This window comes from Esox lucius, chromosome 1, assembly GCF_011004845.1.
Source record: "Esox lucius isolate fEsoLuc1 chromosome 1, fEsoLuc1.pri, whole genome shotgun sequence".
NCBI classification, from domain to species: domain Eukaryota; kingdom Metazoa; phylum Chordata; class Actinopteri; order Esociformes; family Esocidae; genus Esox; species Esox lucius.
Genome location: NC_047569.1, coordinates 9,630,357 through 9,645,253, shown reverse-complemented (window position 1 = coordinate 9,645,253; position 14,897 = coordinate 9,630,357). Strand labels below are relative to the sequence as shown.

At 41.9% G+C, this 14,897-nt stretch overlaps 1 long non-coding RNA gene across 1 annotated transcript; it reads left to right on the top strand.

Moving 5' to 3' along the window:
* Positions 1–3,558: 3,558 nt before the first annotated feature.
* Positions 3,559–6,588, top strand: LOC109615797. Its single transcript, XR_002196794.2, has 3 exons — positions 3,559–3,633; positions 4,006–4,158; positions 6,345–6,588. It is a non-coding gene; the product is annotated as an uncharacterized LOC109615797 (long non-coding RNA).
* The last annotated feature ends 8,309 nt before the right edge of the window (positions 6,589–14,897 follow it).

Here is a 14,897-nt window from a genome sequence, read left to right as displayed (position 1 = left end):
TCACCACGACAGACCGATACATCGACTGCATTACTGCAGAAGCTGCACCGATCCGTCTGTCAATCTCCCGTTCCATCCTTCCCCCACTCGTGAACAAGACCCCTAGATACTTAAACTCCTCCACTTGAGGCAGGAACTCTCCACCAACCTGAAGTGGGCAAGCCACCCTTTTCCGACTGAGGACCATGGCCTCGGATTTGGAGGTACTGATTTTCATCCCAACCGCTTCACACTCGGCTGCAAACTGTCCCAGTGCATGCTGAAGGTCCTGGTTTGAAGGGGCCAACACAACAACATCATCCGCGAAGAGCAGAGACGAAATCGTGTGGTCCCCAAACCTGACACCCTCCAGCCCCTGGCTGCGCCTAGAAATTCTGTCCATAAAAATTACGAACAGAACCGGTGACAAAGGGCAGCCCTGCCGGAGTCCAACACGCACTGGGATAAAGTCTGACTTACTGCCGGGAATGCGAACCAAGCTCCTGCTTCGGTCGTACAGGGACCTGACAGCCCTTAGCAAAGGACCCAGGACCCCATACTCCCGAAGCACCCTCACAGGATGCCATGAGGGACACAGTCGAATGCCTTCTCCAAATCAACAAAACACATGTGGATTGGTTGGGCAAACTCCCATGAACCCTCCAGCACCCTGTAGAGAGTATAGAGCTGGTCCAGTGTTCCACGGCCCGGACGAAAACCACACTGTTCCTCCTGAATCCGAGGTTCGACTATCGGCTGTATTCTCCTCTCCAGTACGCTGGCATAGACTTTCCCAGGGAGGCTGAGAAGTGTGATCCCCCTATAGTTGGAACACACCCTCCGGTCCCCCTTCTTAAAAAGACGGACCATCACCCCGGTCTGCCATCCCAGAGGCACAGTCCCCGACCGCCACGCGATGCTGCAGAGGCGTGTCAATCAAGACAGCCCCACAACATCCAGAGACTTGAGGTACTCAGGGCGGATCTCATCCAACCCCGGTGCCTGGCCACCGAGGAGTTTCTTGACTACCTCAGTGACTTCAGCCCGGGTGATGGACAAGTCCACCTTTGAGCCCTCGGCCTCTGCTTCCTCCATGGAAGACATGATTGCGGGATTGAGGAGATCCTTGAAGTACTCCTTCCACCGCCCGACGACATCCCCAGTTGAGGTCAACAGCTGCCCACCTCCACTGTAAACAGCGTTGGTAGGGCACTGTTTCCCTCTCCTGAGGCGCCGGACGGTTTGACAGAATCTCTTCATAGGCCAGCCTATAGTCCTTCTCCATGGCCTCACCAGAACTCCTCCCAGGCCCGAGTTTTTGCCTCCACAACCACCCGGGCTGCAGTCCGCTTGGCCTGCCGGTACCTGTCAGCTGCCTCAGGAGTCCCACAAGCCAACCAGGCCTGATAGGACTCCTTCTTCAGCTTGACGGCATCCCTTACTTCTGGTGTCCACCACCGGGTTCGGGGATTGCCGCCTCGACAGGCACTGTAGACTTAACGGCCACAGCTCCGAGCGGCCGCTTCGACAATGGAGGTGGAGAACATGGTCCACTCGAACTCAATATCTCCAGCCTCCCTCGGGATCCAGTCGAAGCTCTGCCGGAGGTGGGAGTTAAAGATCTCTCTGACAGGAGACTCGGCCAGACGTTCCCAGAAGACCCTTACAGTACACTTGGGTCTGCCGAGTCTGTCCAGCTTGCTCCCCCGCCATCGGATCCAACTCACCACCAGGTGGTGATCAGTTGACAGCTCCTCCCCTCTCTTCACCCGAGTGTCCAAGACATACGGCCGCAGGTCAGATGAAACGACAACAGTCGATCATCAGCCTACGGCCTAGGGTGTCCTGGTGCCATGTGCACTGATGGACACCCTTATGCTTGAACATGGTGTGCGTTATAGACAAACTGTGACTAGCACAGAAGTCCAATAACTGAACACCGCTCGGGTTCAGATCAGGGGGGGCGTTCCTCCCAATCACGGCCCTCCAGGTGTCACTGTCGTTGCCCACGTGGGCGTTGATGTCCCGCAGTAGAACGATGGAGTCCCCAGTCGGAGCACTTTCCAGCACCCCTCCCAGAGACTCCAAGAAGGTCGGGTACTCTGCACTGCCGTTCGGCCCGTAGGCACAAACAACAGTGAGAGACCTATCCCTGACCCATAGGCGCAGGGAAACAACCCTCTCGTTCACCGGGGTAGACTCCAACACGGCGGCAGAGCTGGGGGGCTATAAGCAAACCCACACCAGCCCGCCGCCTCTCACCATGGGCAACTCCAGAGTGGTGAAGAGTCCATCCTCTCTCAAGGAGTGTGGTTCCAGAGCCCAAGCCGTGCTTAGAGGTGATCCCGACTATTACTAGTCGGAACCTCTCAACCTCACGCACAATCTCAGGCTCCTTCCCCGCCAGCGAGGTGACGTTCCATGTCCCTAGAACTAGTTTCCATGTCCAGGGATCGGGTTGTCGAGGCCCCCGCCTTCGACTGCCACCCCATCCTCTACGCACCGACCCCTTATGGTCCCTCCTGCAGGTGGTGAGCCCACGGGCTGAGCCCGGCCAGACCCCGTGGGGAAAGGCCCGGCCACCAGGCTCTCGCATAAGAGCCCCAACCCAGGGCCTGGTTCCAGGGTGGGGCCCTGGCTGCGCCATACCCGGGCGACGTCACAGTCCTCAAAATAGTTTCCATTATTAAAGGGTTTTTGAAACACTCTTAATCTGACCCGTTGCCCAGGACCTGTTTGCCTTGGGAGACCCTACCAGGGGCATATAGCCCCAGACAACATAGCTACTAGGGTCACTCGGGTACTCAAACCCCTCCACCACGTTAAGGTGGCAGTTCATGGTGGCAGTTTATACATTGTGTAATTATTAAAACAAAATGGTGTGTAGTTACACACTTGGAATAGCAGCCTACAGGAGGTTTTGTAACTACCCCAATGTAACTTTAGCAATATTATTGTATTCTATCATTAGTCTATTGTAATTACAATGATAAACCTGTGTTATTACATTGTTGTTAATACAGTTGTGACTATGTATTACCATTCCGGTTTCAACTTAACGGAGTGTTACCCTACTCTGCAATATTGATGCAATTGTATATCTTCAGGTGGTTTGAATTCTTGTTTATTGTAATGCAGGTTAACATTCCAAACCCTAGCCTAAATTGAGATTATAATGCTTGAATAGGTTAAACAAGGAGAATGTGATTGTTTGGGCAGTCTTGTGTTCTGACACTTTTCTCATGGCGAGTTTAAAGGCAAAAGGCAGATAGCAGAGTTTCCTGGGCTAAGACGGCACCATTTCTCTGTCCACTGGTTCAAAATGATAAAGGATATATTAGCTTTGTAATTTCCCGAAAAGCAGAGATAGCAGAAAAATATCTTGTCTCACTACAATAGCTGTTGTGTAGGTTTAGGAGATATGTCTACCACTAGTGTGTTGCTTAGCATTTGGAGTATATACAGGTATCATATCACTGCAATGCCTGCATTGTCTGCATCATGGTAATAAATGATCAGTAAGATCAGATTGGTTCCCACAGGTAAAAATCAAATTATTTATTCTGATCTTGGTTTTAGAGTCCCCCACCACCTTGGTAGAGATGGCAACACATTTGTTGTGGTAAACTTGTCCTCATCCCTTCACCTGCTCAGGTAAAACTCTGGTAATATTCCTAGGCTAGAATAAAACATGTAATATTAATAATTGTTATTATTATAATGATGTTACATTTGGGGCAGTGGTTATCTGTGTTTGAATGGTCCCTAGTTCTTTTTCCCCCTGTTTTCCCACGGTATACTTTTCCCTTACTATTGGAGATAAGCCTGTGGGTGTCCTAGAGCAAAACAAGAACAACCTCCATGTTCCCGAGACTCTAATGAATATGGAACATATGTGTATATTTGTTTTAGCTCCAATTAGTAATTTTAACAAATATATCTGTAATTAAACCTGATGAGGATAATTTTCCTCTGACTCGTTAGCTTTGCTTTTGGTTGATATCATGTCTTGTGTGTGTCTTACAGCTAAACTAAACCCATCCACGTGTTCCAGAGACGGTCCTGATTGAATGGATTTACTTGTGATTTGGTCATTCTGGTTGGCTATGTGAGAAGACAACCAACGCTGACAAGTCCGGATGGATTCAGCTATGTCTATGCAGAAAAGGGCGATTAGCAGTGAGTTCCCCTGGCTTTGCTCTTTCGATATATTTACATCATGCATTTAGCTCACAAATGGCTTGATATTTATGGACATCTTAGTGACTTCTGTCACTTCAGGGCATTCCACTTATACAAAAAGGTGGGGAAAAAAATATTCTGGTAATGCGTTTATCGTAATATCTTCCGGTTCACAAGAGCCTGCTGAACACAGTAAAAGTAATATGGTATAGCCAGCACAAACATAACAGGTGACACATGACCAAATTTGCCCATGTGATGATAGACTGTTATGGTTTAAAGCTGTGGCTTTTCAATATGCATTTATGTAAATGGTTACCTGGACATTGTGTAAATGTATTAAATCATTGAACATGCCTGCAGAACAAATATTCTTGAATCATAATGTTAATCATATTGCCCTTGCTAATTACACACACAACACTGTTCAAAAGTTTGAGGTCACTTCGAAATGTCAAGTGACCCCTATCTTTTGAGCGGTAGTGTAAGTATTAACAATGACATATTGGAGATTTGGAGGCTGTTGAGAAACCTCTGCACTTTTTTTAGCCTAATTGAAATCAGTGAACCGTTAGTGTTCTGTTAGTTTATACAGTAGTGATGTGCAGTATTAATCATCCATTCACATGGTTAATTTAGTATTTAGATAATTTAGTATTGACAAAATCATCACAGTTTAAAGGCTCTCATTTTAATGGTCCCAACCTGTAGACTTACCCTAACCTTAACCCATTTTAATGGTCTTACCTGTAGACTTACCCTAACCTTAACCCATTTTAATGGTCTTACCTGTAGACTTACCCTAACCTTAACCCATTTTAATGGTCTTACCTGTAGACTTACCCTAACCCTAACCCATTTTAATGGTCTTACCTGTAGACTTACCCTAACCCTAACCCATTTTAATGGTCTTACCTGTAGACTTACCCTAACCTTAACCCATTTTTATGGTCTTACCTGTAGACTTACCCTAACCCTAACCGTAACCCATTTTAATGGTCTTACCTGTAGACTTACCCTAACCTTAATCCATTTTAATGGTCTTACTTGTAGCAGCGACCTGAATTCGTCTGGGTTTGGATCTATTTAAGTTGTCCTTCTCGTGTATTTATCCGTGATTAACCATGCAAATGGATGATAACAGCCTTCTGAGCCTACCAGTAGGCGTAGCAGGCCCCTTCTGACCCATATCTATGAGGTTGATAACCACTGATAACGCCCATTCAATCCAATGATAACATTCAAACCGGGTGTTTTAATGACTAATTTTTTTGTGACTCGTTTGATTATCATTATTTTTTATGGTGTCTGCAACCCAACAGAATCACTGATGGATACATGTTGTCTTCTGTCTCAGTGCTTCGACCAATTGTTTGTTTTAAACTGCGCTAAGACTGACAGATGAAGCTGCCTGCAGAAAGAGCAGGCAACTGTTTAGAACAGAAGACTGCACACATTGGGCAGGAATTAAGGCAGTCCATCGATTAAATATGATCATAGACGGCGCTACCAATATAAAAATTCAAGAATGAATTTTGTATGAAGCTCCTGGAGTTTGCGAGCAATATATACCTTGCAGGAGTCAAGCTAAAGTTGCTCCCAATGTAATTCAGTTAGACCTTGTTTGAAATGTGTCAAGAAAATACTATATATTTGTAGGCCTAGCATCTGCGAATGTAGAATGTTTATACCACCCTTTTAGTCAAGTCACAACTGTGAGCAAAAATCCCTCTATGCTCAATGAGAAGCTTGTTGAATCATGCACCCTCTCCTGAATAAGCTTGGTACCAATGCCCCCCTTCTCAGCCCAGCTGCCTCGCACCAGGCCCTCATCAGGAAGGGTCTATTAAGGCCCCAGCAGAGCAGTAGTGATACCTCATTTACGAACAAACAGCTGTTTTTGAACAGCTCTTTTTGGTCAATGTTGGGAACCGAATTGCATTAGTCAAGGGTGCATTTCATTTGGCTCCATGATTTCCCAGCTTTTTGTCTCACGAACAATGATTATTTTCACATAAGCTAAACTAAAGATTGCATTTCTGCATTGCAGGGAAAAATAATTGTGGAAAGAGCATTCTAGCATACCTTTTTGCCTTTACATTGGCGATTTGCACTTTTTTTTATTGTTCTGGGGTTATTTTTCTGTGCTTTAAATGAAGAACTGTTTGGGCGCTCACCTACAGATGCCTATCAGTACAACGCAGCTTGGGGCCTGAGGGAGATGAACAAGCTGAAGAAGAACTTTCCGCAGCCAGAATGGACACGTCGGTGACGCCGTTCCCAGAAGCTCTTCATGACACACTGCCCCAGCGATGCAGGATGTGCCAGAGGAAGATAGCCAGGAGACGGAGGTTGTAGTCTGCCACGGTTTCAACCACGTGCACCCGTTCCAGCTAAAACGCCACTTTGTGACTGATCCAATGAGTAATTCAGGCCCCTTGACTTTCTCTATATTATTATTAACAGGATCATTTATAATTGATTCAATCATTCATTTTTTTTTACCATCAGCCTACACTAAATATTCCATAATGTTAAAGCAAAAATTCTTTTTTTTCTTTTTTCTTTATGGCAAATTCATTTTAGTGCAACATCTTAACCAGAACACACCTACAGTACACTCCAGAATAACTCAAGGTCAGCGTTTATGTGGGTGAAGAAAACCATAGACAACTTATTGTTTTATCAATAACATGTCTTGCTCAACCAAGTTCATACGGGAGAAAACTGCTGTCATACGGGAGATCCAACACTGTTAAAGTGCCACTACTCCTTGTTTTATTCATTCTGAAACAGTCAGAGACAAGAACATACATCTAACACATAATCTGTAGTTAGAGAACCTATAGGAAGGCTGAGTGGTATAAAAAGAATTGTTCATGTTATTTGAATATTAACTTCACTCTACAGGCCCACTAAGTTAGCAATAAAACGTTGATAAAAAACCTGATTTTGGAGCAGCGTATAAACTGTAGTATTTAGTAGTTAATGGGGATAATTAATGAAAGGGGAAAATGTTAGAAATAATATATTTGTATTAAACAAATACAACCTTTCCTTAACATAATATAGAATATGCAAATTTCGTACTTGTGTAAGAATCTGGCAGTACCTCCACCTCTAGGAAAACCTTGAGCCTCAAAACAAATCTAAGAGGGCTGGTAGCTAGAAATGACAAACTTCTTAAAACAAGTGTTCTTTTTGATACACCAACAATCATCTTGCCAATGTGTCTTTCTTGTGCCTTCAGTTACTAATTACACACTAGCCCAAAATGTGCTCTTTTCCAAGGCATTTGCTCAGCTGTGATGTACCAATGATGCACAGTCTAGTTACATACAGCAATTTGTCAGGGATAAAGATTTTTTGTACATTTTTGACACACTAATACCACCACTGCCAACAAACACACACTTACTAGTAGAAATAACTTCTTTGAAATAACAACGCTCTTCATGCCCCTGCGGCATTCTGTGCCTCTCTTAGTACAGTATTGTAATTACACGCAAGCCCAAAAATGTGTGCTACTTCACAGCGTTTACCCAGCGGACAAATACCCCGATAAATGGGTGTTGGTTTAGCAATAAGCAGGTATAAGTAGCTATAAGTAAGGGACAAATCCACTAAACACATTTCACCTGCTGCTGGCATTGGCCATCTCTTCCAATTGATGTGCACTTAAATGTTGTTGTCCGTGACACAAGCTGATAGTCAGTCATGCTAGAATTGACCCTTAGACTGCAAGACTTCTCTGCTGCCAAGACAACTAACCAGTTAATATGGAGTCCAATCAGACTTACAGCTGGAAACGCTGTATGCTGTTGGTCTGTAGTACGTATTCTTAATGTAGTGCCTAGGAAGTGTACTTCATAAGAGTTGAACATATTATTATCAATGATGAGTTGCAGTAAGCTAGCTAACCAGCTTGCTGGATATAGCTAATGTAGTTAATCTAAGAGAGCATTATGTCTCTGTATACACAATTTGTATTTGTTAGTTAGCTAGCAGAAGCAGATCTCCAGAAAACTAAAACAACAACCAAGCAAACTGCAATTAGATGTATTCAGAACCAATGAGGTTAAGCTAGCATTGATGTGAGATCCAATTTGCAGCATATCATGGTGAGTAATACATATTTATCAAGTCTGTCTGAGTTCCAAAAATGTGTTACTGTCATGACTTATTAAAGTGAGAAATTACATTAAGAGAATTATGACAGCAGTACACTCTGCCTTCTCTCCTTTTATTCTCTCACCAATACTCCTCTTCTAGCCCTCTGTGGGGAGATCAATGTTAGGTGCAGAAGAGATTTGGTTAGCAACACAGGTCGGCTTGTAATCCGATAATAGTTCCACTCCCAGACAAACTTCAGACTCTTTTCAACCTCAACATACACACATACACACACCCCCGATGCCCATTCAATTACATTATATTGGCGCCCATCGATCCATTGCACTTTCTGTAGACTCTACGACTCCTGTTCCAAATAACTGCAGAGCCTTCTACATTACCGGTGTAAATAATGACAGTGTTTAATACAGACAATACCAGTCTCAAAAGGAACACTCATGCACACACACACACACACACACAAACGTATAACTTTGATATAGAAAGCAATGAATCGTGGTAGATTATAGGCAGCAATTAGCTCATATCTCATATACTCTATATGATGTGGAGTGTGATGCTGAGGTTGTATCCTCAATACAAGATCACTGCTGCTTGGGCTGATGAATAGTCCTGAGTATGAGGAGAAGGGAGGGGTAAAAGCAATGAAAGAGGGAGAGAGAATGGGGGAGGAAGTGGGATGGAGGAGAAGGAGTGCCAGGGGCAAATTGGGAGTTGATTGGCCTTCTTAGCTCAGCAGCAAAATCAATTTGACTGGTGCTGCATTGAATGAGTGAGGGAGTAGCGAGGGGAAGGTGTGAGGGTGAGGGAAGAGGGAGACTGAGGAGGCGGGATAGGAGATGTAAAAACACGATGACAATGTTTACAAATTGAGTAGTGTTGTCATTAACACACCTCTTATATTAACACTCTGAACACCGGAATTCCACAACAACTAGAACAGCCCGCACAGTAGTTCGTTGATACTTAAAATGTGTAAATATAATACAACATTGCTAAATGAATGCATTTATTACATTAGAATAGGCCATTCGATACCTCAGGCTACCAAATGGAAAATAATTACCATTCTGAAAATGTATTGATTGATCCAGAAGCACATAGAATGTAAATAAATGTAAACAAATTGATACTGTGTTTTGCGACTGTAGGCTAATAAAAAGTTGCCTGCATTGTCAGCACAAAATGTAATTCAGCATATGCACAAACAAGGCATTTATTTGTATGCGCAGCTTGACACCTACTCGAGTACTGTAAATGTATTGATCTACTGATCAGATGTACTCACATACGATGGATTGATTAGGATTCAAAGCCCCTTTCAAATAGCTTAAGGCTTTTCCCTGTTTAAGGTAATGTAAATGTGATATTTTAAACATGGGGTGTTTTCTGTGACTGCAATCAAGTAAAGCAACGTTATATGGTGGGTTATAATAGGGTAAAGCCTTATGTGGTGTTTTATAATAGGGTAAAGCCTTATATGGTGTTTTATAATAGGGTACAGCCTTATATGGTGTTTTATAATAGGGTAAAGCCTTATATGTTGGGTTATAATAGGGTAAAGCCTTATATGGTGTTTTATAATAGGGTAAAGCCTTATATGGTGTTTTATAATAGGGTACAGCCTTATATGGTGTTTTATAATAGGGTAAAGCCTTATATGTTGGGTTGTAATAGGGTAAAGCCTTATATGGTGTTTTATAATAGGGTAAAGCCTTATATGGTGTTTTATAATAGGGTAAAGCCTTATATGTTGGGTTATAATAAGGTAAAGCCTTATATGGTGTTTTATAATAAGGTAAAGCCTTATATGGTGGGTTATAATAAGGTAAAGCCTTATATGGTGTTTTATAATAAGGTAAAGCCTTATATGGTGGGTTATAATAAGGTAAAGCCATATATGGTGGGTTATAATAGGGTAAAGCCTTATATGGTGTTTTATAATAAGGTAAAGCCTTATATGGTGGGTTATAATAAGGTAAAGCCATATATGGTGGGTTATAATAGGGTAAAGCCTTATATGGTGTTTTATAATAAGGTAAAGCCTCATATGGTGGGTTATAATAAGGTAAAGCCTTATATGGTGCGTTATAATAGGTTAAAGCCTTATATGATGGCTTAATATGGTAAAGCAGTTGCTGTATGCCTTAATCAATTCAGAAATTACATCCCCGTTTCCAAAATAGGATGCTGTGAAAACATTAAAACAGAAATAAAAACAGAATGCAAAGATGTGCAAATCATTTAAACCCAATATTCAATAGAAAATAGTACAAAGAAAACATATCACATGTTGATATTGAGACAGTTTCTTGAAAAATATATGCCCACTTTTTCATGCCAGCAACACGTTTCAAGAAATCTGTGAAAGAGGCAACAAACGACTGGCAACAGGTTAGTAAGATAATTTGCTTTTAAAAGATCCTTCCAGAGAGGATGGGTCTTTCAGAAGTGAGGATGGGGAGGGGTTCACCACTCTGTGAAAGACTGTGCAGGCAAATAGTGCAACAATTTAAGAATAACATTTCTCAATGTAAAATTGCAAAGAGTTTGGGGATCTCATAATCTACGGCACATACGGCATTGAGAAACCCCGGTATTCAAGGGACAAGTCTGAAAACCACTATTGGATGGCCGTGAACTTCACGCCCTCAGGTGGCACTGAATTAAAAACAGATCTGATTCTGTAGTGGACATCATTGCATGGGCTCAGGAACACTTCCAGAAACCATTGTCTGTGACCATTGTCAACCAATGTCGCTGCATCCACAAATGCACAAATGCAAGTGAAAACTCTACTATACAAAAAAGAAACCATACATAGACAACATCCAGAAACGCTGCTGCCTTCTCTGGGCCCAAGCTCATTTTAGATGGACTGAGGTGAAGTGGAAAACTGTCCTGTGGTATGACGAATCTTTCTTTTTGGGGATCATGGATGCTGCATCCTCCAGGCTGAAGACCTTTCTGGCTTGTTATCAGCAGACAGTTCCAAAGCCAACATCTGTGATATTATGGGAGTTCATTAGTGCACATGGAATGGGTTACTTGCACTTCTGTGAAGGCACCATAAATGCTGAACAATATATACAGGTGTTTGAGCAACATATTCTGCCATCCAGACAACGTCTTTTCCAGGGAAGGCCTTGCTTATTATTGCGAGACAATGCCAAACCACATTCTGCACGTATTACATCAGCATGGCTCTGTAGTAAATGAGTCTGGGTGCTAAACTGGCCTGCCTGCTGTCCAGTCCTGTCACCCATTGAAAACATTTGGCATTATGAAATATAAAATATGACAAAGGAGACCCTGAACTCCAGTATATATGTCATCAAATTCATCAAAACTGGCATATATTCTTCCAAAACCAGTAACATTTATCAGTTTCAACATTTGATATGCTGTCTTTGTACTATTGTCTATTCAATATAGGGATTAAATGATTTGCACCTCATTGCATTCCTTTTCCTATTTACATTTTGCGCAGTGTGGTTGTATACTGTTTAAAGGGTCAGTCTACAATGTATGCAGTATAATTTATATTTGTCCCAGCTCTATCAATGAATTTGAAAGGTGTTTTAAATGTAACTTTTTAGCAAAACAGTGGCGGGGTGTTGGCTTTGTTGTTGTTTATACTGCAGTCTGCCACTTTCCTAGCCAATATATAAACTGCTTATCCAGATTAGAACATTTTAATGTTTTTTTTAAAATGGCAGATTTCATGTATTACATATGAAAACACATTTAACATACTTTAAGAGTAGGCTTTAGGCTGTTTCACACAAAGGTTTTAATCCTCATCAACCCATCAATTGCGAGTAAATCTTATTAAAATACATACATTACACAACACCATTCCTCAAACAACAAGTGCTGGAGACCAATTTAATGGAGACATCAATTTTACTGCTTTATCATGTTGTGGTATTCATGCGTTAATTTGTATTTTGTTTGTTGAAAATACTTTTGGACTATGAAGCAGCAACTAAACTTATATTTAGCCTACCTAGATCAATAGCTTTGGTCCTGCAATCCATATAAGAATAAGCTTTTCGAACTCAGAGTAATACTACGATTTGAAACAAAAAACAGGTATTCACTGATAGTGTAAGTGTCTGGTAGAAAGTCGGCTTCTCTGTATTCAACAGAAATTATATGACAGCTAAATCTAAGAGCAGAGGAAGCGATGTAAAGTATGTCTCCTGGTGTATGCGAAATTGGAAACTGAAAATCCTTTTTACCCAACTGTGAGTTTCTAAAATGCAGATGCCATTATTTTGCTCTCTGAACCAAGCTGCATTTTCATAACAGGTGTTTACTCCCCCTTCACATGCTAACATCAACACAGCACTCAGCAAACCGCATAAGAACATTAGTCAGAAAGAGTACTCTCTCCCGGATGCTGTCTTAATTATTGCAGGACATTTTTACCAAGCAAGTCCACAAGGAACTTTTCCCAAATGTTGGGTCGCCAACGTAATATCAGGTAGTAGAGGGGTATTTGCATAGGTGATCTTTTTTTTCATGTAAATGGGTTAGAATTGTCAACCATGTGAGGTAATGTGGTATTTTCTCCACATATTCCATGTGCAGTTCTCTACAGTGTGAATAAAATAACTTGCTCAATCTGTATTTGAGAAATATGAGCAGTGACATAGGAGTTGAAAGGACTGTCCTTGGTGTAATTGTTAGACAACAACCCAAAACACTGCTTGCTGGCAAAAGCGAAAGATATTTAGAAATAATATTAATAATATTTTCTAACTCTACCTGACATAGGATTGGTCTTAGGATACTTAGAATTAAAATATATATATATAGTTGTCACATTCTCCTCCCAGTTTTTACCTTCCTCAAATCAAATTGTTTCTGTTTCAACTATTTCCAATCCTTAGCCTTATCCATAACCAGTAAAAATAAATGCCTCCATTTTGAGGCCCCTGAATGGTGCCTCACAATTAGCTGCATCATTGTGAGATCAGTGCTGCTAGTGCCTGAACACAAGGACTAAAGAAGTTTGGATGCAAGTCAAGATGGAAAACATCATTCTGTCACGTTTCACAGAGACAGAATAAAATGCAGTGTCGAAGAAGGAGCTTTTATTACGAACAAAAAGGAAAACAAAACGGCGTGCCATGCACTACAGATACAAAATAGCCTAAACACTGAAACATAGAACGCCACAATACAACAATGACCAACCAGGACAGGGAGAAAATGGCTGAACTAAATACACAGACTAACAAGGTGAATGGAAACAGGTGGGGGCTAAACACAGGTGAAAGGAATAAACTGATTAACTTAAACAAGAACAGGAAAGACCATACAAGGACATGACAAACAAAGAACACACAGAAAACATGGACCAGAACAGTCCTGTCCGGCCGGGACCGTTACACATTCAGATTAAACCACATGAGTCAGAGACATCGCCAGAACATTAAGCGTGCCAAAATCCACTGTTTGGTACATGGTGAAGAAGAAAAAACATAAGCACTGTTTAGCTCAGCAATGGCAAATGACCTGCTAGACCAAGGAGGTCCTCTATATGGGGGGACCAAATAAAGGTAGACAGCTTCTATTATACCATAGTCGGTACCAAAAAGAGCCTCCAAAGTTCCCGAACAGATGAGACATTATTAACATTAACCATCTGCCAGATAGATGGCAAAAGGAAAGTTTGGGAAAATACACAAACTTAAATGTGAAATAAGGTGGAAGGGCTGCAATATTTTAACATGTATGGCTGCCACTGGAGCTGGCTCACTAGCCTTCATTGATGATGTTACTGTTGAAACATCTTATCTTCTCAGATCCAACCAAATGCCTCAAACTCATTCGTTGGTACTTCCTCTTCCTGGGTAATGACCCCAAACATACTGCTAAAGGAACCGAGATTTTAAGGGCCAAATAATCTAATGTTAACCTGAATCCAACTGAGCATCTGTTTTATTTGCCAATGAGAAGACTGAAGGCAAAAAGGCTCCAAAACACACAGGAACTGAAAATGGCTTCATTACAGGCCTGGCAAAGTATTACCAGGGAAGATACCCAACTTCTGGTGATGTCTGTTGATCGACTTCAGGCAGTCAAAGAACGCTAAGGATTTGCAACCAAGTACTTAAAATGACAACTTTATTTAAGAGGATGTTAATGTTTCCAATTACTCTATGTCCACTAAAATGGATTGGGGGGAACTATGTATAGAAAGAACTGTAATTCCAAACAGGTTCATGGTTAATGGACTTCTCAGTTATTATTTTGTTCAAATCAAATGTGATGGAATACAGAGCCATAGCAACCAAACTTGTGTCACTGTCCATACTATATCTAGACCGCACTGTATCTCAACCTTGGTTGAATGTATGCCTGACTTTACCCAGCAACTGTGTTGTTAGTCCATATTATTTCTAACACTGATGTCAGGAAGGGATATGATGTCAATAAGCCAACATAACTTCTCGCTAGTGTTGACTGAGTCATATATGACACAATCTTGTGCAAGGTCTCATTATGCAACAGGGTGTAACCTGTATCTTCCAATCTCAAGTATTCTCAGACCGCAGTAACCATTCTCTAATGTTGCTTCTGTTTCAATA